We start from the raw sequence: 25,128 nt of genomic DNA on the forward strand, positions 1-25,128 counted from the left end.
TTTTTCTCTTCTTTTTCATTTCCTATATCTACAAGCATACATCATTTTATTGCATTTCTCTTAATTGCACTTAGAAAATATAGTGTTGTGTTTTTGTTTTTACAAATTGAAGGTTTGTGGCAACCCTGCATCAAGCAAGTCTCTCAGCACCATTTTTCCTACAGCATGTGCTCCAATCCTATCTCTCTGTCCCATTTTGGTAATTCTTGCAATATTTCAGACTTTTCCATTATACTTGTTATGATGATCTCTGATCAGTGATCTTTGATGTTATTGTTGCAATTGTTTCGAGGTGCCCATATAATTCAGCGAACTTTATCGATAAATGTTGTATATGTTCTGACTGCTCCACTGACCAGCCTTTCCCTGTGTCTCTCCCTTTCCTTGGGCCTTCTTATTCCCTGAGACAGAACAATACTGAAATTAGGCCAATTAATACCTCTTCAATGCCCTCTAAGTATTCAAGTGAAAGGAAGAGTCAATAAATGTGGCAAATTTCGTCATTGTCTTTTTTTTTTAAATAAACTGCTGCGGCCACCCCAGCCTTTAGCAACCATCACCCTGATCAGTCAGCTGCCATCAATACTGAAGCAAGGCCCTCCAGCAGCCAAAAAATTACAACTCACTAAAGGCTCAAATGATAGTTGGTATCTTTTATCAACAAAGTCTTTTTAATTAAGGTATATACATTGCTTTTTAAACACAATACTATTTCACACTTAATTGACTACAATGTAGCATAAACATAAATTTTATATGCACTGATAAAACAAAAAAAATTTGTGTGACTTTCTTTATTGTGATATTTGCTTTATTGTGGTAGTCTAGAACAGAACCCTCAGTATCCCCAAAACATGCCTATATCTAGTCTCATCAGATTCTGTCAGTTCTCCCTTCAGGATGTCTTATCCTTTCAACTACATTTTCATTTCCTTCATGCTAATATAGGTCCTCCTGACCTTCTGGTTTTATTACTGCAAAAACTCCCTAGCAGTTTTCCCTATCTAACTCCAGTTTCTTTGGTGCTCCAATCCATATAGTACATCATTGCTCTATTTTTTTCCCTAGAGCATCCATTTCAGCATGTTGCTTCCCTGCACAAAACCCCCCGTCCTCAAATCCAAATTTCTATGCTTGGCTTTGAAGAGATCCTGCCCATAACTTACCCACATACATCTTTTACTCCATTCAGGAAGGATGCTTTCCTCTCTCCCTCCCAATACACCAAATTCGTTCCTACCTTTGAATCTTTACTCTTAAGGAGGAAATATCCCTAATTTGTATATCCAAACCCTAATGATCTTCAAAGTCAAGATTTTTCATGAAGGCTGCCTAGGCCACTTCAAATCCACACAAACTTCTCTCTTTTCTGAATTCCTGTCATACTTTGACAATCCATTCCATATCAATTAGTACTTAGTTGATATTTTAATATAATTTTCTAATTGTACTACGTATGTTAATTTTATCTTCCCATTGAGATTGTTTGTTCCTCAAGGGCAAGGATCCTATGTTATACATATTTTGAATCCCCTTTAGGTGCCTAGCATAGTGCTGGGTGGCAAGACATGATCACTAATACTTTTTGCTTATTAAAACTCCATTTGTAATAAAGTCTTTGGATTAGTGTCACGGACACCTGACTCATTAGCCAAATCAAGATACTGGCTCTTTTTTTCCCTTCTTGCTGTCTTGATTTCCTTACAACACCTGAATTTATCCAGCTCCAGTTGTCGATTCGAGATTTACAATTAATGTTATATTAGACCTGGAAAGACATTCCCCAACATGGCCTTTTAGAGACTGACAAGTTCTCATTAATTTATTAATGTTCACTAAAAGATGAAATGACCATTACTTCCTTTTGGAGTTTTCTTTACATGGCAGAAAGAGTCATATCTGTTCAAATGTCTAAAATTTCATCAAAAGATACAAAAGAGACATACTATTTGCTTATCTTTTTTTAAAACTCTTTATCAACTCTTTGGGCTGATAGTTTTGTCACCATTATACAGTGATTGTCAGGAACTGGTCGACTGTAATTCTGACTTTTTAAAAATATGTTCATTCCACACAGATACTCAAAATTTTTCTCTCTCTGTAATTTCATTGGCATAGAGAATTCCTAAAGAAGAAATGCAGATCAGTACCACTCCTGCAACTCATAGGCTTAGTGAGTTTCCTGGCACACTGAGTGGCTCAGCATCAGACATCAGGCATCCAGTATATATCAGAAGCCCAGCTTGAACCTCAGATCAGTGGTTCCCAAATTTATTTGGCCTACAGCCCCCTTTTCAAAAATAAATTATTCGGTATCCTCCTAGAAATCTTTAACCCATTACTGTTTTTTTTTAATTTGCATCATTTCAAAAAATATATAAAATATTTTTGTGTGATGCATCTTAAGTTTAATAATTTATTGTAAATTTATGGGGCTTTTTCTGGCTTTGAAGTTTGATCATGCAATATTGTGTCATATAACCACATAGCATTGTATTGTAAACAAGTCATTACATGCACATATTCCTGCTGATGCAGGCTGAACTTCCTGACAATGGGAGACAAGCTCACCTGCCAACACTTGCTTATTAAAACCTGTCAGTGGACTTGACCACTGATTGGTTATGATTTGCATTTTGTGTGTTTATTTGGAAAATAATGTAATCCCTTCAACTTTAACTCTGTTACACAACAGATGAAACACGTATGAACGGTTTTTCAAAATTTTCTTATATTCTCTTCTTTCCTTATGCTTCCACAGCCCCCTTATTTTTACTCAACACCCCCCCAATTGCACTTGAGGCTACTACCACCCACTTTGATCATTCCAGCACTCCCCAGGGAGCAGTACTGCTCACTTTGGGAACCTCTGATTCAGATCATCCTGACTCAGAGGCTGTCTCTCCATCTACTATGACAGGCTACCTCTCTCCTAAGACCCTTATATTTTAAAAACAATTAGACAAACGGACTCAGTATTTTTAAACTTTCTATTCTCCCTATCCTAGGGAGGAATGTTTTCAGGAGAAAGTTCCTACTCTAATTTTCCCATTGTAGTTTAACATTTTAAGAAGGCCTTTTTGTTTCCACCCCAGGATGACTATGGTCACTAATGCCAGGTGATTGGTGGAAACTTGTTTACATAACATAATGGCCACAACAGATTAAGTGTAAAACAAGTTGGAAACCCAAGAAAATTGGCACAGTAGTATTTATGAAATTTTTCCTGATGGTCTGGTGGCTAAGCTCAAACTTCTCACCACTGTGTCTCAGGTATGCTTTGGGATCTGGCGGATTCAGGTTTACATAAAAAGGATCAATACTTATCAGAAAATGTTTGCTGCTAATTCATTCATCTATAATAAATAATACATGGTAACAGCAATATTGTTTTAACAATGACTTTGAGCAACTAAGTCATTTTGACTATTATAAATACACAAATTAAAAATAAAGGACATATGAAGAAAGACACTATCTGTATCCATAGAAAGAACTGATAAATAGAAATATGTATAGAATAATTGTATACACATACATATATATACACACATATATCTGCATGTATACATATACATACATATATACACATATGTATATGTGTGTATAAGGACATATATATATATATACATACACATATGTGTGTGTGTGTCTTACTGTAGCCAACTCTAGGGCCCGGGGGAGGGGGAAGAAAAAAAGAAAAAGCCAAAATCTACATGATAACTTCATTATATATTTAAAAGGAACAGCAAATTGTACAAAACATATTTGCAATTTCATGTGCAATTATCTTTTTATTATACTATGTTATAGAAATGCTTGTTTTATTCTATAAATTAAAAAGAAAAAGGTATAGGTTATGTGTATGTGTGGTTATCTTACTTAGCTGTTGAACTTTAAGTCTGACTATCTTTCAGTTTGTTTTCACTTGCTAACATCCAAGTCTTTAAATACCACATTAATGGTACTTTATTGCCCACTAAATCATGAGTACCATAACAGCTTGAATTCACTTAGTCTTATTCTTGCTTCTCAGAGCAGTCACTCTTTGCTCTGTTCCCTTCTGGAGCTACCACATCCCTTTTCCACACTAATTCACCCTTCCAAAACCTGAAGCAAGACCTGACAGTGCTGAGTTGCCTTCTATACTACAGGCACTTTCTCTTTTCCCCAGCTACTTTCTCTTAACTCCATAGGCTGTCACTAGGCGAATGTTAACCTGAATTTTTTAAAAAAAGATTCATATTCTTTTTATTCACAAAAACATCAGTTAAAACATTTAGCACTACAAACATAAGTGAGATATCAATTTCTTCAGATCTATAGAGATAAAATCTTGAAGGGATTAGGTTTGTTTTTAGGGCAATTGAAGAAGCCCAAAGATCGTATTGCTTCAGTATTTTAAGAATCTATGATTTCATAATCCATTGACACAGATCACAACCTTTCAAAGTTTGTGAGCTGATATGTCTGAAAAAAATTACCTCTTGCTACTCAAACTTCTGGCAATAAGCTGCTCCTAACTTAGGTGAGCTGGTCTTAAGATGACTTTCCATTGATACTTAAGAGCTAGAAATCTTGATAGGTTGATAAATGTGCCAGAGCTTATGCTGCATTGGCATAGCCTTTGAGAAAACAAGGTTACCATATTGCTTTGAGGGACCACAGTATATTTTAGTATAATTTACATCATTTGGTATAATTTATATCATATGCATATAAGCATTAAATTACGATGGTATTTGAAAAATTTATGATGGAAATATGCAACTTTTCACAAATAGCTACAAGAGGTAGTTGGACAAAGTTTGGGCATCTAAATATACCCCAATGAACTGTTCTAAAAGTTTTCAGCCTTCTGGAGACATCTTTGATTATGCTTGTTCTTAATGTCACCAAATCACAGAATTTTAGAGTTAGAAGGGTCATCTAGAGTACCATCTACCAAATAATAAATTCCATTTATATCTGTGACAAATGGTCATCCAACCTCTGTTTAAACACCTCTGTTGATTGAGAATTCACAATTCCACAAGGCAATGCTTTCCATTTTTGGAAGGATTTAATTGTTAGGACATTTTTCCTTACATCAAGCTGAAATGTGCTTTTCTGTAATTTCCACACACTAGTTCTGGTTCTGTTCTATGAGACCAAATCTAATCTGTTGACAAAATGCTCTTCAACAAACAAGAAGTACTGGGTAAAAGGTGTCAAATGACAAATTTCAGCTTGATGGAAGGTCAAACTTCCTAACAATTAGAGATGGCCAAAAGTGAAATGGGCTACCTTGGGAGGTTCCTCACTGGAAGTCTTCAAATAAGTCTTGTTGCTTCTTCTAAGAACCCAAATGCAAACTACATGAATTTGAGCTTTCATGGCTCTTAGATCACAGAAATTAGTTCATAATGAAATACTCTTAATGTGATATTTAAACACTTGGATTGTATCTACTGAGACTGGATGATCACTTGTTGGGTATATTGTAGAAGGGATACTCTTCCAGCTACAGATTGGATTTGATGACTAAGAAACTCTCAGGGTCTTCCCCTCCCAGACTGATTCTTTTGTGAAGTCAAACTAGGCCATCTTTTGCCTCAATTCTTATCTTGCCTTTAATCACTGAAAGGGTGTTGCCTCAGACAAGCTGAGACCTAGGAAAGACCTCAGCTTAAAAAGCCCGGGGTCTCCCACTGCATCTGGGGCCATCACCAGTCGTGTTGACCTATGTCTTGCCTCTGGACTCTAATGACTCTGGAGGAGAGAGTGAGGCTAATGACTTTGCACAAACCTGCCTCACTCAAATCCAATTGACTTGCAAGAAAACCAAGGCCCAGAGATATTAGTTGATTTGCCCAAGGTCACACAGTAATATGGTGGTTGTCTGTCTAAACATTGTCAGTTCCTTCCACGGCCCTTCATATGGCATGATATTCATGACAATATAAAAGATACTTTGTTGAAATAGTTAATTCATTTAACCTCTTATGTTTATATCACAGTTCACAATGGTTGTTTCTAACATAATATCAGGTTGCCAAACTTACTGATTGATGTTTTGATTATTGTAAAAAGACAGTAAGCGCAATACTCTTTGAAAGGGGCCTCCCAACAAGACTAAGGAGTTCTCCTCCACTTCCCCTCCTGCTTTGTTCCCATAATCTAAATAATCTAATTCTAGGTAGAGGAAAATGTCTTTACAGCCACTGGAAACTCTAGTGGGGCTCTAGGGTTGCCAGGAAAGTAACATTGCTACATTCACTTCAAGGTGAACACAGTTATCCTCTTCTGGAAGAATATAGGAAAGCCATCTGTACACACAGCAGCTTGGCCATATGTATGCACCTACCAAAGCCTTCTCTATCCTGTGCCATGGCACCCTTAGGTGATATATATCCTAGGAAAATGTGTAATTACAGTCATTCTCAGTGACTTTGCTCACATTTTAAAAACAAACATTCTTCTCTTGAGGAAAAGTACATGAGGCTATACTGGGTCAGCTTTATATCTGGCCATAGTTTCCATACAGTTGGTCTCAATAGGCTTTTGTACAGTTAAGGGCCTTCCGTCTACGTATCAAGATCATTTGGGATTCCTAGGAAAATGTAATAACAGAAATAACCCTGTTCAAGGGCACTTTAGTAATGAAAATCAATCAAGACATGAAAGAGAGAGATACATGTTTGCCAAAAGTATTCACTACTGTGATGGAGGAGATCCCACTCAGACTCAAGATCAAGTAAGGATTCCCTGTTGATAGTGACATCCTCCACATGCTCCTGGATAATATTTTATTAATTGTATCAAGCCTCAAGATATTGCAGAGCCTCTTAAAAGAGATGTGTAATCGAGCTAAAGACTTTGGCCTGGCCATCCACACAGGAAAGACCAAATGGATAAAGAATGTCCTATTGATCAAATTTCAATGTGCATCTGAATGGATACCCTATATAATATATCCAACAGCATGTGTTTCTGATACAAACAATACAGATAGATGATGAGCTGGGCCTGGAGCCAAAAAGGAAAAGGAGAGTAGGTTAGATTGCTTTGGGAAAATTACAGACCTCTTTTACCAACCCCAAGCTTCCCTTGAAAACAGATAGCCATCTTTTCAATTTACTAGTGTTACTTTAAGGAAGTGAGACCCAGAATAATACTACCTCAGAAGAGCTAACTATGAGTTTTACACAGTGGGCAATGGTAAGGGTCGTGGTAGATGTGAGCAGACTTCAACATAACCAACAAAGAATCACTAAGAACAGGGCAAAGGATTTCATCAAGGGAATGTATGACAGAAAGGGAAAATGGGTGGTCCCGTGGTAAGAATGAAGGATAGCAGGTAGATGGCCAGAGTATCCTTGAGATGTTGGAAGAAAGTGAGGAAGACCTCTGGCACCTTGGGTGTACCCTTCTGACAAACTTTCTTGAAAACATGAAAATGAAAGACTAACAGGATGGACAGATATGGTGATCTTTATTACTGAAGAGAACTCCCAAATTGATAACAGAACCATCTGAGAGAGTTAAGTATGTATAGGTATGTGATTCAATTTCAATTCAATAAATATTTATTAAGTGCCTACTATTTGCCAGACACCATGTTAAGCTCTGGCTATACAAAATGAGACAAAACACAGTCCCTGCCCTCAAGGAGTTTAGAACATGCAAATTAATGTATACAAAGCAAGCTATATACAGGATAAAAAAGAAATAGTTAAAAGAAGGACAGCACTGGAATTAAAAGGAGTTAGGGAAAGCTTCTTGTAGAGGGTACAATTTCAGTTGAGACTTAAAGGAAGCCAGAGAGATCAGGAAAAAGAACAAAGGAGGGAGAGAATTCTAGTCTTAGGGGATGGCCAGAGAAAAGGCCTGCAGCTGAGAGAACGTCTTATTCATAGACACAGCCTGGAGGCCAGTGTCACTAGACTGAAGAGTATGTTTCAGGGAAGAAGATGTAAAAAGAATGGGAAGGTAGGACAGGGTTAGGTTATGAAGGGCTTTGAATGCCAAAGAGAATGTTTTGTATTTGCTCCTAGAAGCAATAGGAAGCCACTGGAGTTTGCTGAGCTTGGTCAAACCTGTATTTTAAGAAAATCACTTTAGTGGCTGAATGGAGGAGAATGGATCTAAGTGAGGAAAATCTTGAGGCAGACAACCCCATCAGCAAGATATTGCAGTAATCCAGGCATGAAGTGATGAGGGTGTGCTACAAATACACCCATATTATTTTATGATATTGTTATTGAATTGTAAATATAACCCTTGTGTAGATTTGAACCCACCTCTTAGGAATGACACAAGCAAGTTTGGATGTCAATCGTACACTTTGCCTGTTTTCTCAGATCATAAATATTGATACCCTGCTCAGGTATCTGGTTGAATATATGAACAAAGAGATTAAAGGATAGAGGAGTAAACCTAGTTGAATCATGGTGAGCAGCATTTCATCTAATCTCCTCAAAATCATTCATAGCATGTACCTAACTCAACACTCTCTGCTGATGATAACTACATTTTTATAACATTTTATGGTATGCAACAAGGTGCTTTCCCCCCAACATCCCTATCTCACCTGACTGAAAATTATTTGGTACATTTGGTAGAAAGGGGCATTGAACACAAATATAACATCTAGTATTCATCTAATGGGATTCAGTGACTAGGATTCCCAGTCTTTGTTGGTACCCTGAGCCAAGAGCATCTGAGTCTCCTGTGACAGTTCAGTTGTTCTAATGGCCCATTCAGATAGTCCTTTTCATGGATCTATCTAGCCCTTTGGAATGTACACTTCTGTCTCCATTTCTTCAGGGCTGGGTTGATCTATTACATTAATCCTTGTCAGATCACGGATTATTTCCTTGGTGGAACATAATAGTTCCTCTGGAGGAATTGCAATTTATTTGATCAGTGTAGCTTACAGGCATGCCCTTAAGACCAGGTGCTGAAAATGCTTACAAATGTTGAAAAGTGAGTTAGAAAGAATCACACGACCCACCTTGCCAAATGAAACACTTCTCTTATCCTTTTTCACATTTTTTTTGTAACCAGATAAAAATTACAATGTCATTCAGAAGCTTTTGTTAAAAGTCTAACTCTAAGAAGCCAGGAATTAATTGAAATCAGAAGAACTAGGTTCAAATCTTTACTGCTTACTACCTGTGTCAATCTGTTTACCTACCTGGGTCTCTGTTTCTTCATCTGTAAAGAAGTTGGACTCAATGATCTCTAAGGTCTCTTCTAGCTATAAATATGTCACCTTAATACCCCTAACTGTACTTACAATCCAAGGTATCCATAGCTAGTGGGAAGGAAAGGGCTGGCACCTGAATATTGTAAGGACAAATGAAAATGAAAAGTTAATTATCAATCTTCCTTAATATAAGTAGTTGTGTATTTTTCTTCTTATTCCTCTCTTCCTTAAAAAAATCATTCCTTCCCAGGGTGCCTACCTGCACTCCCTAAACTATTGTCCATGTTCAAAATTTTAAGGTGTTTTTCTTTTCAGATTAACATCCAATCAGCTTAATAAATGCTAACTTTTCTACTTCCAAAACAAAGGAAAGGAAAAAGAAGGGAAGTGGGAGAAGTCTAATTAGGGAGAAGTAGAAGGAAAGGGAGAAGGAGACAGTGAGGGCAGAGGAAAGGAAGGGAAGAGGAATATAAAATATGTACATTCAGTAAAAACAAATTCCTGTTAGCCTTTCTTATTTTTATTGGGAATCAATCAAGTATTTTGGGAATGTTCAATAATCTCCACTATAGCATGCTGTGTTTTGTTGGTTAATGGAACTCTCAAAAGCACCTGAGTTACTGCCAAGGAATAGATGAATCTCACTCAAGACAAGCCTTTCCTTTCTAGAGATGAGTCCAGTCCTCTGAATTTTGCAGCCTGCTTTTTGACAGCGATTCAGGTTAGCATTTAGAAAGTCCAAAATCCTGAAAACCTCAAAAGCAGATTGGCACTTCCATCCTTCTTTGAAGTAAGAAAGATATTGGCTCCCTCCAGTTAGCTAGATATTATCTGGTATCCTGAGGGTTTATTATTTCAGTTACTTCTTGGACCTCTCACAAATACAAGCACTTAAGAATTGTCCACGTTTATGAATTCGTTTAAAATATGTTGCAGACCTACTTCCTAAAATCACATGTGAAATGACTGAGGGAATAAAAAAATGCATATATTCCAGCCTCTTTAACAATTGATGCAGACTGCTGTTGCTCCAGCAATCTGGCTCAGGTTGGCAACAACCAAGAGAAAAACTGAAGGCTGGAATGTAGTTTAGCTGTTACATATAAAGTCCAAAAACTTGGCCATAGTAGCTTCGAGATTTTTTAGGCCCAATTCCCACCCAGCTCTACAACTATTAAGGAGTGTAATGTATCCTCAAATGCATTCTACTGGCAGAACATACAGAGACTCAGAATGACCCTAGTGCTTTTTGGTTCCTTTCCTATTCCGACTTCTTTGGTCCTCACAGAAGCTCAAATACGAATCAATTGCCGAGTCTCAGAGGCAAGGCTATTTCAGTCCAGCAAGTCTTTTAATCAAAGATTTCCATGGATATCATAGCTTTGTTTATCAACTTCTCTAAGTATTCTGTCATAGTAACTCACATTTACATAGCATTTAAGGTTTACAAAACACACATGTTCCAGACAGAGGCAGTGTGATATAGTATATGTTCACTATGACTATGCTGGTGATAGAGACAGAGAGACAGAGACAGAGAGACAGAGACAGAGAAGGGGTGGGGATTCCAGAGACAATGTAGTATAGTAGATAGTTGGCCTGAAAGTCAGGGAGACCTAGATTCAAGTCCCACCCTGGGCAAGTCATTGGATCTCTCAGTGTTCTAAGCAAATCTCTTAAGACTAAATTACGGAGAAGATTCCAACCTACACTGGTGGTCAAAGTTTCCTTACCCAGGAGTTCCTCAAATCAATAAAACCACAGGTCCAACTACTTATCCCTCACTTGTGAAGCAGGATGCTACAGAAGACAATGCTGAGTTTCAAGGCAAGAAGTTCTGTTTTTGTTCAGTCATTTCAGTAATGTCTGATTCTTTGTGACCCTATTTGGGGTTTCCTTGGCAAAGATGTTAGAGGGGTTTGCCATTTCCTTGTCCAGTTCATTTTACAGATGAGGAAACTGAGGCAAACAGGGCTAAGTGACTTGCCCAGGGTCACATAGCTAGTAAGTGTCTGAGGCCAGATTTGAACTCAGGAAGATGAGTCTTCCTGGCTTGAGGCCTGGCACTCTGTCCATTGTACCACTTAACTGGATTCAAACCCCACCCCCAATACTTACTACTTTTGTGACTTTAGGCAAATAGTTTAACCTCTCTGGGATCCAGTTTCTTTCTCTATAAAATGAGGAGATTATACTTGATGACCAGTAAGAGTCCCTTCCATAAATCTATGACCCTATGATTCTTGCAACAATTTTGTGAGGTCGGTGCTATTACAATCTCATTTACAGATGAGAGATAAAGGCAGCTAGGTGGCACAGTGGGTAGAGCACCAGGCCTGGAGTCAGGAAGGCTCATCTTCCTGAATTCAAATCTGGCCTCAGGCATTTACTAGCTGTATGACCCTGGGAAAGTCATTTAACCCTGTTTGTCTCAGTTTCCTTATCTGTAAAATGAGCTGCAGAAGGAAATGGCAAAACACTCTAGTATCTTTGCCAAGAAAACTCCAAATGGGGTCACAAAAAGTCAGACACAACTGAAATAACTGAACAACATAGATGAGAGAACTTAAGTAACTTGCCCCAAAATCATATAGCTTAACTGCCCTGGGCCTCAGTCTCTTCATGTGTAAAACGAGAGTGCTACACTAGATGGCCTCTGAGATTCCATCCATTCCTCCTAAACTAGAGCCAAAAAGAGAGTTGTGTCCTATGAATGATCCAAGGCAGCATATGAACCCAGGATGTCCTGACTCTATATCCAGCTATCTATCTACTATACCATGTGGTCTCTTATTATGCATTTTAAGAATTAAGTTTAAATTTTTAAAACTTGGTACATTATGAATACTTCTATAAATTCTATCAAATTGAAGAACTATATGAAGTCCACTAAAAGTTACCTAAAGATATTACCAAAAATGACCTCTCCAAAAAGACTCCAGAGAAAAATGCTGTCAACTCTAACTACATGTCACTAGCTAAAAACCACTTATTCATTAATTCATTCATTCATTCATCAAATAGTAAGTAGTCTCTTTTTTTGAGGTGCCAAGGCAGGAGAGTTGGGGGTTAAGTGACTTTCCCAAGGTCACACAGCTAGTAAGTGTGTCAAGTGTCTGAGGTCAGATTTGAACTCAGGTCCTCCTAACTCCAGGGCTGGTGCTCTATTCACTGTGGCACCTAGCTTCCCCTTAAGTAGTTTCTATGGGTAAAATATTATATTATGTGCTGAGGAAGACAGAAATGTAGTGCTTCAATTTTGGTCTATTTTATTTTTATGAATTTTTTATTTTCACTGTACTATAATTTATTAAAAGATAGAGTGGATCCAAGTTCTAAAGAACTTTAAATGACAAATAGAAATTTACTTTTGATCCGCAGGCAACAGATAGGGGAATGACATGGCAGTGAAGTGTTAGGAATATCACTTATCTAGTTAGACTGTGAAGGTAGTCCAGGTGAAAAGTGAGGAAAATCTGATTACATGAACAGAAAAGAAGGGGATGGATACAAAAGATATCAGGGAGGTAGAATCGATACCATTCGGAAACATTGGATTTTGGAGAAGAACAGTGAGAGAGAGCAAAGAATCAAGGACAACTCAGAGATTGTGAACCTGGGTGATAGAAAAAGGATGGTACCCTTAACAAAAATGGGGAGGTTAGGTTTGAGGGGCGAACAAGTTGTCTTGATATGGTGAATTTGAGATGCTAATGGGACATATGTTTGGAAATGTCCAATGAACAGTTGGTGATGTAGGACTAGAGCTCAGGGCAAAGCCCAAGGTTGAATAGATAGATCTGGGAGTCTCCTACCTGTGTTTTAGATTACCCAAACCTTAACTCTTAGTCAACAAGATTGAATAATGGATAGAATGCTGATTTGAGAATCAGGAAGATCTGAGTTTAAATTCTGCCTCAGACACTAGTCATTTAACCTCCCTAAGCCTCAGTTTCCTCATCTGTAAAATGGTGTGAGGATCAAATGAAATAACATATGTACCATACTTTTGTAAATCTTAAAGGGCTGAATAAATGCTACCCATTATTATTGTTTATTACTGTTATTGTTGTTAAAAAGATGGGCTTTGTATCAAGGAGAAGCTTGAGGTCGTTAAAGGAACTGAACAATTTCCCAAATACAATCCAGCCTGCTCTCTTCTTCCTAATCAATTCTGGACTAAGTTGAAGAAAAGAAATATAAAGGTAAATGATGTGGGGGAAATAATATTTTGAAAATGTTTCTGGAAAAAACTAGGCTTCTTTTTCTAGAAGATTCTGCTTATTTAATGATTTATTTTGGGGGCAACTAATTTATAATCTGGTCAGGATACGCTTGTGAGCTTCTTACATTCATTTGTCTGTCACCAAAATTTTTTGCCTATCATCCAGTCCGCATTTCAGAGCAGAATGGAAATTGGCACAGGGACTAATTACAGCTCACAAAGAAAAAATGTGCTATTTTGATGAATATGTGTTTTCCTAGTGCTACTGTTATTTCCGTTGGTAATTGCAGAAAATACTTTTAGCAGGGACAATTGTTATGGTTTGCTATGTTGTTCTATTCTAGGTTATGAATAAGGCAATATTCCTGGATTAAATTTTGTGATCCAAGTTGAGTGGAATGAAGGATGAATATTCTAGATGATTTTCATTCTTTCAGTTTGGGTCTCTTTGTCCTGTTTTAAAAGATGTTCACAATTTTTTAAATGTGAGTTATACTTATGGTACAGTATTCAAAACATTTGTGCTTCTAATCTGGTGTGAAAATATGGATATAATTGTGTATGTGGCTTCATGTGTGTATACTTGATATTGTAAGAAATTATATATAAAAATCTCAAAAGAGCTAAAGAAATTTGTTTTGTATATGTATCATGCAGAGGTCAGAATGAATATGTTTGGCTTAAAATCAATTATTTCTAATTGGAGGTCATTTGGGACATTTATGGACAGACTATTTTGTGTGCTTGTAACTCCAGGCTATTAAGTGATCAGAGAGCCTGCCGCCGACCCAGCTGTTGGGCAGTATTGCATTTGGTGTCCAAAGTATGTGAAAAATGACAAATTAAAAACTAAAAAGGCAAAATCAATCAATCAACCAATAAACATATATTGTGCTAAAAATAATTTTCCATCTTGGTGTAGTAAGAGGGTTTCTTCAAGTCAGGAGACTTTTTAAAAAAATAAATTTATTTTTTATTTTTAGTTTACAACACTCAATTCCACAAGTTTTTGGGTTCCAAATTTTCTCTCCCTCCTTTCCTCCCCCTCCCAAGATGGCATGTAATCCAATGTAGGTTCTACATATACCTTCACACCGAACTTATTTACATAATAGTCCGGTTGTAAAGAAGAGATATAACCAATGGAATGAATCATGAGAAAGAAGAAATGAAACCAAAAAAGAAGGGAAAAAAGAGAGCAAATAGTTTGCCTCAATCTGCATTCAGACTCCATAGTTCTTTCTCTGGATGTGCATAGCTTTTTCCATCATGAATCTTTTGGAGCTGTCTTTGAACCTTGCATTGATGAGAGGAGCCAAGTCTATCAAAGTTAGTCCTTAAAGATACCATGTGTCTGTAATGGTATATAATGATCTCCTGGTTCTGCTCCCCTCACTCAGCATCAGTTTATATAAGTCTTTCCAGGTTATTATGAAGTCCATCTGCTCCTTATTTCTTATAGTGTAATAGTATTCCATTACATTCATATGCCACAATTTGTTTAGCCATTCCTCAATTGATGGGCATCCCCTTGATTTCCAATTCTTTGCCACCACAAAAAGAGCTGCTACAAATATTTTTGTACATATTGGTCCATTTCCCACTTCTGTGATCTCTTTGGGATACAGCCCTAGCAGTGGTATTGCTGGGTCAAAGGGTATGCATATTTTTATAGCCCTTTGGGCATGGTTCCAAATTGCTCTCCAGAATGGCTGGATCAGTTCACGACTCCATCAACAATGTAACGATGTTCCAATTTTCCCACATCCTCTCCAGCATTTATCATTTTCCTGTTTTATCATGTTAGCCAATCTGACAGGAGAGATGTGGTACCTAAGAGTTGTTTTGATGTGTATGTCTCTAATCAATAGTGATTTAGAGCATTTTTTCATATGACAATAGATATCTTTAATTTCTTCCTCTGAAAACTGCCTGTTCATATCCTTTGACCATTTCTCAATTGGGGAATGACTTGTATTCCTATAAATTTGGCTCAATTCTTGGTATGTTTTAGATACTAGGCCTTTATCAGAGACACTGGTTGTAAAGATTTTCTCCCAATTTTCTGCTTCCTTTCTAATCTTTATTGCATTGGCTTTGTTTGTACACAAACTTTTCAATTTAACATAATCAAAATTATCCATTTTGCACTTTGTAATGCTCTCTATCTCTTGTTGGGTCGTGAATTCTTCCCTTCTCCATAAATCAGTCAGGAGACTTTGAATCTTGACTCCGAAACTTACTCCACATGCAACCTTGGCTAATTCACTTAATCTCTTTGAGTTTCATTTCATCATCTGTCATCTTCTTTGTAGGGCTACCGTGATGAAAATTCTGCATAAGATTTAAAGTGCTGTGGAAATATGATTAAATGTTATGAGAGCTGGTAAAGTGGAAAGAGAATGGAATGGTATTGTAGCCAAGAGATCTGAGTTCAAGTGCCAGCCCAACTCTGTAATGCTGGGCGAGTCATTTAACTACTCTGACATCCTAATCTATAAAATGAGCATAATGATACTTGAATTGAATGACTTATTTTGTGGGGTTAGTTTGAGAAAAAGTTTATTTAACCTTACAATTCTACAAGAATGGAAACTTATTTTAAAATCTTAGCATGAAGATGTCTTTATTTTTCGGCCTTCAAAATTTTTCAGAAAACCTTTAAAATGAGCTTCACAATTCTAATTTTAAATATTTTCAGATTTTGATGGATACATGAGGTCATCTCTATAGATACTCCCTCCACTGGTACAACTGCAAGGCCTTCTCATCTGTATGATTCTTGTCCATGTCTTTCTGTCAGTCCTCCAACGAATGACATGGCAATCAATATGTTAGAAGCCTTCTAGTGCTTTTAATGTTTTGTAGATACCAATGTAATATCTGGCAATGTACTATCATTTGTTAGCCCTCCTTTTCCTTACTTTGCTGGTTTTTCTCCTATGCTAGTTACGCATATCCTCAGTGCAAACTAATCATCATTGGTATTGTATTGCAGCCAGTTTCCTTACAGTAGCCATACATCTTTCTAATATACTTCATGTTGGCTGCAGTTTTGACTCATCTAAGTTAGTGGTGTTCAACCACTCAAAACGATGTAGTGTTGTGGGGAGAATACTGATGCTGAAAAGATAAGTCTTTATGGCAAAAAAAACCCAAATAAACTTGGAATCATCAAAACACCAAGGTTTCCCAAATTCTGTTGAGGTTGATTTCCTTTTCCTACCAAAGTCTGGGCTCATCTCATGGGTCATTTGCAACAGTTTGAAACAAAAAATAAATAGTATTATATACAAAGATTATCTTAAATTATATATATATATATATATATATATATGTATATATATAAATATATAAAGATTATACTGAAATTACATATATATATATGTTTACTTCTTAGTCAATATATAACTATGAAGATATAGCTTACTATAGGGATGGAATAAACACTTATTAAGCACCTACTATGTGCCAGGTAAAGCCAAGCACTTTACAAATACTATACCATTTGTTCCTCACAACAATCCTGGGAGATAGGTGCTATTGTTATTCCCATTTTATTGTTGAGGAAACTAAGGTGACAGAGGTGACTTGCCCAGAGTCACACAGCTAGTAAGTGTCTGAGGTAGGATTTGAACTCAGGTCTTCCTGACGTCAGTCCTAATATTCTATCCATTGTACCACCTAGATGGCTCATAGAAAATTATCTGCAAAAACTGGCCTGTTCCCTTCTCTCACTTTCATCAAGGATATCTTCAATGTCCTTCTCATACAGACTTTATAGAGATGAGAATTACAAAAGCAAATTCACTAAAGATAGAGACAGCTGAATTTTTCTTCATAGTGCCCTGCACAAGCAGATACCTAATAAATGCTTACATTTTAATAAACTAAATTGGCAAAGTAACCAGATATGTTAGCAGTTGTTATTGCCTTCTCCTTTACTTTGTTTTCTTTTGGTAAAAGCATAAATGCAACCTGAAAAGAACTGAAAAATTATTTTGCAATATTCCCCTCTGAAATATTTTGCAAATCAATTACTGTGTCCCTTTAAAATTATGTCAGCTCCAGCAAGAATGCTGCCTTTCTTTGCAATTTTATCTTAGTGTTTTTGCCACTTCCTTACATCATACAAATCAAGTATTGGAGTGGTAGAGGTCAAATATGAAAGTTCCAACATCATCCCTGACATCCCTGATAAAAATAGTTCACTCTAGAAATGATGGCAGATCAATTCCATTTTACCTCTCTTTTTTGTCTTCCCAGTTTCATATACAAGTATTCTCTGAAATATCCCCTTAGCTTTGTCTGATGCCAAGAACACGCATTTTCCCCTCATACTCCTCCACCATATGTGTCCATGGGGATGAGGAGGAGGAGTTGTCTGCTTCTGAACATGTATGACTCATTACTCAGGGACTTTCACCTTGAGAAATGGAGTCCTCTTATTTGCTATAGAGTTGGAAGAGCCAATAACTCTGGCAATATACAAAATGGAGCTATCCATCCAACCTCTCAACTTTTCTTCCTTTCCAGCTTCCAGTTACATGTTGTTTTTTAAGTGAGGAAGGGCTGGTTCACACCATCTCCTACCCCAGTTCCATACAGTTATGAGCATCTAAACCACATATCTTGCCTAGGCAACCTGGATTTAGATGGTCTGTTCTGTGTCTCCTGATATTAGATTCATGTGTGCCTATCCTCAAATAGAGGTGTCCAGATCTGGATGCAACTTTATGAGTTTGAGAAGTCTGCAGGTTCTGGATCAGAACTGAAAAACAGAAGGGGAGAAGTCCTTAGAATAGGAGTTCTTAATATTTTTTATATAATGGTAATCTGGTGAAGCCTATGGAACTCTTCTCAGAATATTGTTAAATGCACAAAATAAATGCATGAGATTAAAAAAATTATTGAAATAAAAATGTCATTTTTCCCATCCAAATTCATGAACTCCAGGTTAAGAAACTATATCCTGGAGTTTTTGTACAAATAAGACAAATGTAGCTGAGATCAGAAGGAATGCAGAAAATTAGAAGAAAAATTTTATAGACAGTTTATCAGATAAAGGTCTCATATCTAAAATATATAAAGAACTTTGTCAAATCTATAAGAATATGAATCATCCACCAACTGAGAAATAGTCAAAGGATATGAACAGGCAGTTTTCCAATGAAGAAATCAAAACAATTTATAGAAATATAAAAGTACTCTAAATCGTTATTGATTGGAGAAATGCAAATTAAAACAACCATGAGACATCATTTTATACCTACCAGATTGGCTAAAATGATATAAAGGCAAAGTGACAAATGTTGGGGACGATGTGGAAAAATTAGGACACTAATTCATTGTTGGTGGAATTGTAAAATGATCCAACCATTTTGGAGAGCAATCAGGAATTATTCCCAAAGAGTTATTAAATTACCTATACCCATTGACCCAGCAATACCACAACTTGATCTATTTCTAAAGATCATTAGGGAAAAAGGAAAAGAACCTATATGTTCTAAAATGTTTATAGCAGCTCTCTTTGTGGTGGTGAAGAACTGGAAATTGCCGGGATCAATTCAGGAATGGCTGAACAAGTTGTGGTATATGACTGTGACATGGACCAGGAGCTGTTTGGAAAGGACAGGGCCAAGGTCCTACAATCTCCTTTATGTTCTAATGAGGTTTACGTTTCAGCCTCTCAGCACCTGTAACAGGAGTTCTCTTTCAGGTTACTAAATCCTGTTTTCAGTTTGTTTTTTGTCAAATTCATGTTTACGAATGTCCTGTGTTGAGTACTCCTTTTGCATGTGGAGATAAATAATCTGTCCCATACATGATTCACATTGTGCACATAGTACCTTTTTAAATTTCCTTTTTTGGAGGAGAAACCCTAGAGGTGAGCCATAATCTACTAAGTTATATCAAATCCCTGAGGGCTAGGGGTTAACAAATTGAAGAATATAAGAAAAGGGAGCCTAGCTCCTTCTCCTTAGGGGACAAGATCCTCAGGACTGAACTGCGTACTTGGGTCTAGAGATGAGAGGGGCTCTTCAGAGAGAGGGAACAAGGATGAGTGCCCTAGATCCTTGGGCCCAGAAACAGTTTCTTAAGGATAGGGATGTTGTATGAGGTAATATTTTTCATGATTTAATCTTTGTAATATTTTGCAAAGGGCCCCAAACCCTAAATGGGTATTCTCTCTGCTGGGCAAGAAGGTCAAATGCTTCTGGCTGAGAAACATTAATTTCTTTTTAACAAGTAACACAACCTCACTAGAGCTTAGTGTCTTCATCTATAAAAGATAATCAGACTACATGATCTTTCTAAGGCCCCAAAATCCTATGAAAAATCAATGTGAATGAAGAATGATATCCTGGTGGATAGATTCTCCTGTGAGTATTCTGGTGGGGATTCTGGGGTATCTTTTAAGGGTTTCAGAAGTTGGTGATTGGTGGTATGGTATAGATGGTCTCGAAATCATAAAGACCTGGATTGAAGTTCCACCACTGACAGTGCCCCTAAGCAATTCTCTGCATGGGTAGAGAATGTTTCCTAAGCAAACGATCCCTACACCAATGAAATTCAAGTCCAAGTCTTTCTCCATTCCCCCATCTTCTCTTCTCTTCTCCGGCCCCCCCCCAATACACCACACACACACAAAAAGAAGTTGGTGTTACTAGCTCTTTGTCATGTGTAATTTAATTTCAAAACGTGGCTTTCCTTTTCTTATCAACTAGGTGTATCACTATGCTCTGATGCTTATCTGTCATAATTAGGATCTTTTTATGTGGTCTCACAAATAACAATGAAAAGAGGGAGAAAGGAAGATTTTCTCCAGGCAACTTCACAAGAGTTAGAAGAGATAAAGAAAAGAGGAATGAGATTAAAGATGATGTATTCATAGGAATGAGAGAGGCTAAGGTTGAATTACCTGAGCTGTGAGTAGTATAAAACAGAAGAAAAGGTAGAATAAAATAACATGCATGATCTGCTCCTTATCACCACCACTAACCAAAAGAAATAAAGGAACTGATAAGAAAGAGATATTAGGTCAAACAGAGGGAAAACTGTGGAGGGAAGGGGGTTGGAATGGGCTGGCATGGAAGAATACAAAGGGGTCTCTAAGTCCTTCTTAGTACAGCCCCTAGACTCGGGGCCTGGGGGATGGGACAAAGTGTTGGGGGAGCAATGCTTTGTATCAGTGATGACCTGGTCTTGGTCAGCCAAGGAATACAATATTTTCAGCAGGGAAGTATATCCTGTCTTTCCTTGTGTGGGGCATGTCATCATGTCATCCATCACTGCTCAGGAGCTATGAATAGGAGACATGCTATCCTAGACTTGAATCAAGACTGTATGTTTCCCAGCATGGCATGGCCCCATAAGTATGTCATTTTCTAACCTTTGCCCTTGGGGGTAAAATTGGAAGGAGAGCAGAAATGGGAAGACAAACTTTAAAAAGTTCTTTTTCTCCAAAGAACCTGGCTATACCACCTCTAAGTCATCTGAAGCAGTGTGTCAGGTATCATCCAAAACAAAGATTGTTCTAATAAATTAATCAACCAGTAATTTATTGAGGACTTAGCATCAGAGGTACAAATCTGAAAGTAAAAAAGCCTCTACCTTTCTAATAAGTGATGTCTGTTTTTGAAAAAAAAAATCTGTTGAGGTATGACTGTGCTAATAAAATTATAAATATGGAAATATTTTTTAAAAATAAATACACAAAGTATTTTAGCTTATTCAATTTATGAGTATTCCTAAAGCAGTCTAGTTTTAATGATGAGTTTCCAATGCCAATGTCAATTGGGTAGCTTTCTGATCTTAAAGTTGCCTGTAGCAGGACTTTTTGTACCATGATCATATATTTAGTTAATGTGAATAAATAAATGAATGAAAAGCATTTATTAAGCACTATGTGCAAAGCACTGTGTTAAAAATACAAGAGGGATATAGTCCCTGTTTTCAAGAAGCTTACATTTTAATAGAGAAGACAATATGTACGGAGGAGTAGTGGCCAGAAAGCAGGGTTTTGGTTTGAGAAGTCGCAGGGATTGGGCCATAAGGGAGTTGATTGACAACTACTTTTCATTAGAATAGCAGTTTCAGTGTTGGAATGTGGCAATGTGTTTGTGGGTTATTTTTAAAATACTTCTTCAAATTTCAAAAGATTAATAATTTCAGTCTCAGAACTTTTCCCACAAATACAAGCTTCCAACTCCCTGTGCCTTAGTAGACTATTTCATGAAGTGCTATGGCCCCAAAATAATTGACTAGATGACTAATCTTGTGGTGATGAGTCTCTGAACTGGGCTATTCTGGACCTCAATTAACAAATACACATCTGGGCTTGGTACAAAACATTTTGGAACTTGAGTTCCTTTGGAAGAGCCTTCGAAAACTCAGGGTTACTTCCATGGGGTGCTCAGGAATAGAAGTAAAACTTCTCCTAAAGGTTTCTGTAAATTATGGACACTTTAAAGAAAGACAAGATTTGCAAGCAATAGGGCTAGATAGTAGCAATGACATTGATGATCTAGGGAATTCTAGGATGAGGAAAGTCCTCCTCTACCAATGCAAATTGGCATTTATTTGCAACTTCTTGTCACAGAAAGTTGCTTGTGGGACCAAATGGTTAAGAGACTTGCTCAAGGTCATATAGGGGTAAATACAAAATGCTTTGTTTGGCATTCGAAGCCCTTCATTGCCTAGCCCCCTCCAATCTTTCCAAATACATACTCTTCCAGACAATGACATTGTCTTTCTGGCTGTTTCATAAACAAGACACTCCATCTTTTGGCTTGAGGCATTTACACTGGCTGTCCCCCATGCCTGGAACACTCTCCTTCCTCAACTCCAACTACTGATCTTTCTGGCTTCCTCTAAATCCCAACTAAAGCCTTTCCAACTCCTCTTAATTCCAGTGCCTTCCCTCTTTTAATTATTTCCTATTCATCCTGTATATAAATCACTTTGTATATATGTGTTTGCATGTTGTCTCTTTCATTAGATTGTAAGCTCTTTGAGGGTAGGAACTGTCTTTTCCACTTTTTATATCCCCAGTGCTTAGTACAATGACTGGGATATAGTAAATAATTAATAAATGTTAATTGGTTGGTTGATTGATTGATGTGCCATAAGCAGAACTGAACCTAGGATTTCCTAAGTTTAAAGGCAACCTCTCAATTTGCTATACTACATTGTTTCTCTTATTAAAAAAAGAATTAAAGTCATTTACTTCCATGGGAAAATATTTCTTTTTTTCTGTATATATTTTATTTAATATTTTAGTTTTCAACATTGATTTACACAAGATTTTGAGTTACAAATTTTCTCCCCATTTCTACCCTCCCCCCATTCCAAGATGGCATATATTCTGATTGCCTCATTCCCCAGTCAGCCCTCCCCTCTTTCACCCAATTCCCCCCCATCCCCTTACTTTCTTGAAGGGCCAGATAGATTTCTATGCCCCATTCCCTATATGTCTTGTTTCCCAGCTGCATGCAAATTTTTTTTAATTTTTTTAAGCATCTGCTTTTAAAACTTTGAGTTGCAAATTCTCTCCTCTCCTTTCCTTCCCCCCCCCCACCCTCCATAGGAAGGCAAGCAATTCAACATAGATCACACATGTATCATTATGCAAAACACTTCCACATTTCTCATGTTGTGAAAGGCTAACTATATTTCCTTCCATCCTGTCCTGTTCTCCTTTATTCAGTTTTCTCCCTTGACCCTGTCCCTTTTCAAATGTGTTTGCTTTTGATTACCTCCTCCCCCTATACGCCCTCCCTTCCATCATCCCCCCTTTTTTATCCCCTTCCCCTTACTTTCCTGTGGAGTAAGAAACCCAATTGAGTGTGTATGGTATTCCCTCCTCAAGCTGAATGCAATGAGATTAAGATTCACTCATTCCCCCTCACCTGCCCCCTCTTCCCTTCCAACAGAACTGCTTTTTCTTGCCACTTTTATGTGAGACAATTTACCCCATTCTATCTCTCCCTTTCTCCCTCTCTCAATATATTTCTCTCTCATCCCTTAATTTGATTTTATTATTTTAGATATCATCCCTTCATATTCAACTCATCTTGTGCTCTCTGTCTATATTCCCTTCAACTCCCCTAATACTGAGAAAGGTCTCCTGAATTACACACATCATCTTTCCATGTAGGAATGTAAACAAAACAGTTCAACTTTAGTAAGTCCCTTAGGATTTCTCTTTCTTGTTTACCTTTTCATACTTCTCTTGATTCTTGTGTTTGAAAGTCAAATTTCCGATTTGGCTCTGGTCTTTTCACTGAGAAAGCTTGAAAGTCCTCTATTTTATTGAAAGTCCATATTTTGCCTTGGAGCATGATACTCAGTTTTGCTGGGTAGGTGATTCTTGGTTTTAATCCTAGCTCCATTGACCTCCAGAATATCATATTCTGAGCTCTTTGATCCATTAATGTAGAAGCTGCTAGATCTTGTATTATTCTGATTGTGTTTCCACAATACTCAAATTGTTTCTTTCTGACTGCTTGCAATATTTTCTCCTTGACCTGGAAACTCTGGAATTTGGTGACAATATTCCTAGGAGTTTTCTTTTGTGGATCTTTTTCAAGAAGCAATTGGTGGATTTTTTCAATTTCTATTTTACCCTCTGGCTCTAGAATATCAGGGCAGTTTTCCTTATAATTTCTTGAAAGATGCTGTCTAGGCTCTTTTTTTTTGATCATGGATTTTAGGTAGTCCAATAATTTTTAAATGATCTCTTCTGGATCTATTCTCCAGGTCAGTGGTTTTTCCATTGAGATATTTCACATTGTCTTCCATTTTTTTCATTCCTTTGGTTCTGTTTTGTACTATCTTGGTTTCTCATAAAGTCACTAGCTTCCACTTGCTCCAATCTAATTTTTAAGGTGGTATTTTCTTCAGTGGTCTTTTGGACCTCCTTTTCATTTGGCTAATTCTGCCTTTCAAGGCATTCTTCTCCTCATTGGCTTTTTGGAGCTCTTTTGCCATTTGGGTTAGTCTATTTTTTAAGGTGTTATTTTCTTCAGTATTTTTTTGGGTCTCCTTTAGCAAGTTGTTGACTTGTTTTTCATGGTTTTCTTGCATCACTCTCGTTTCTCTTTCCAATTTTTCCTCTACTTCTCTTACTTGCTTTTCCAAATGCTTTTTGAGCTCTTCCATGGCCTGTGCCCAATTCATATCTTTCTTGGAGGCTTTTGATGTAGGCTCTTTGACTTTGTTACTTCTTCTGGCTGTATGATTTGATCTTCTTTGTCACCAAAAAAAAGGAATATAGAGTTTGAGTTTGAGTCTCAGTTTGAGTCTCAGTTTGTTTTCTCTGCCTTTTCATGTTTCCAACCAACTACTTGATCCTTGAGCTTTTTGTCAGGATAGGACTGCTTGTAGAGTAAAGAGTACTTTGTCCCAAGCTTTAGGGTCCAAGCACTGCTGTTTTCAGAGCAACTTCTACTCCACCATCACACTCCACTGTCACAGCAGTGCTCCTCCTCCCCCAAGAACCACCAACCAGGACCGCAATTAAGATCCAAGCAGGGCTCAGGAAGAGAATCTGCCTTTGTGCCCACAAAGCACTTCTTACAGTCCTGCTCTGATCTGCTGCTAGATTCTTCCCACCGTGTGAGCCAGGGGCTCGGGAAGCCACTGAAGCTGGCACTCTGGAGGCAGCCTCAGGAGCTTCCTGCTGCTACTATTCCCCCTGCTGCACAACCTT

Source organism: Trichosurus vulpecula, chromosome 1 (genome assembly GCF_011100635.1).
Source record: "Trichosurus vulpecula isolate mTriVul1 chromosome 1, mTriVul1.pri, whole genome shotgun sequence".
NCBI lineage: Eukaryota > Metazoa > Chordata > Mammalia > Diprotodontia > Phalangeridae > Trichosurus > Trichosurus vulpecula.